General features: G+C 34.7%; 1 non-coding gene across 1 annotated transcript; it reads right to left on the minus strand.

Moving 5' to 3' along the window:
- Nucleotides 1-1,192: 1,192 nt before the first annotated feature.
- LOC115931356 (small nucleolar RNA U13) lies at nt 1,193-1,295 on the minus strand. Its single transcript, XR_004067863.1, has one exon. It is a non-coding gene; the product is annotated as a small nucleolar RNA U13 (small nucleolar RNA).
- Nucleotides 1,296-1,549: the final 254 nt, after the last annotated feature.

Genomic DNA, 1,549 nt, shown 5'->3' on the forward strand with positions numbered 1-1,549 from the left:
CTTCAAATATGTGAAGATTGTTATCATTCATTGTCCCTTATAAGCCTTGTCTTCCTCAAGGAAAATATTTATAGTTCTTTCAATCACTCCACATATGAAATAACTGCCCTTATATTTATGTACTCCATATTGTTGCAGACCCCTTCAAATGTGGCATTTATCCCAATGACAACCACACAGATGTGTTCATTCTGACGCAGCATTTAGTGGAAGGATGACTTAACTTATTTAAATGCATTTAGCTCTTGGGAGAGCTATGCCTCAGTGCTAATGCTTATTGGATTTATTCTTAAAGGAATCTATATCCTTAGTATGTGAACTGCTAAGTCATTTTATACTTGTAGAGTACTTTTGAGCTTAAAGTCACTTTCCATTTAATATTTTTAAATTTCCATCTTTATAATTTCAGCTCACGATTTTAGTCTGCCCAGATTTTCTGTAATTTCACTTCTCTTATCTTGTGAAGTCACTTCCCTGCTCACATTTGTGTCATCCACAAAATTGATGAGGACATATTTTCTATCTTTGCTTTTTGCGGTACATGGGGTAGTACCCAAGTGAAGCCTTTATTGGCCTTACCTGAATAAACAACCATGTAAGGTTGCAGTCAAGATATGAATCAAAGCTTTACAGGCAATATTGTTTAAGCAACATCAAATCCATCTTATGGTACTGTCTTCTGGACCAAATTATCATTCATTTTACCAATTAGTGTGCTAGTGCCTTTGTCTAACAACACTAACCACTCTCCTATTCTTTGATAATGTCATGGTCATATTCTTTTAAAGTGTGACAGTTTCATTTAGCAATATGTTTTCTTAGCTAGAAAGTATATTTCCCAGCCTCCTTTGTAATTTGTGTGGCCATGTTACTATGTCTGGTCAACGGGATGAGAGTCAAATCATCTATATATTTTCCTTCTCTTCCCACTTACTGGGAGATGACAAGTGAAGCAGTTCCCTTGGACCTGATAGAAGCCGCATGTCAATTACGGAAGTCTTTATTGCCTTCTACTGTCTATTTCCACATTTTTAGGCAACTTTAATACAGCCACTTATATCACAGATAGCAGGTGAGAGAGAAGAATGATCAAGTGTTTGATATGTGTACTATTTCTTTATCTTCCAATATAGCAATTTTATCATTCAATAATAATTTATGCCAATAAATACTTCTTTTTTTCCTAAGTTCATATCAGATGGATAACGCATCAACATCATAACAAGGTTGAAGGGAAGCACATCTCACAATAAATGTGAAAACCCTATCATCCTGTTTATGAACTACAAAAGGATCAATAGGTACTTCTCTTACATGTGGATACTTTAGAAAGTGTTATCTATCAGTCATTCATAATCTGATGTATAGGAAGATAATCATAGAACACAATAAACATATTGTTGACAATAGCAGAGCTCAGAATAATCAGAATTTAGACTGTGGATGAGTTGGATGAGCAGCAGATATTTAGTTTTGGAGAATAGAGTACTTGGTTAAGAGTGTCATTAGGTGAAATTAGTAGATTTGCATAGCTGTAAATAGGCCACTA

The sequence above is a fragment of the Gorilla gorilla genome, chromosome 19 (assembly GCF_029281585.2).
Source record: "Gorilla gorilla gorilla isolate KB3781 chromosome 19, NHGRI_mGorGor1-v2.1_pri, whole genome shotgun sequence".
In the NCBI taxonomy this organism is placed as follows: Eukaryota; Metazoa; Chordata; class Mammalia; order Primates; family Hominidae; genus Gorilla; species Gorilla gorilla.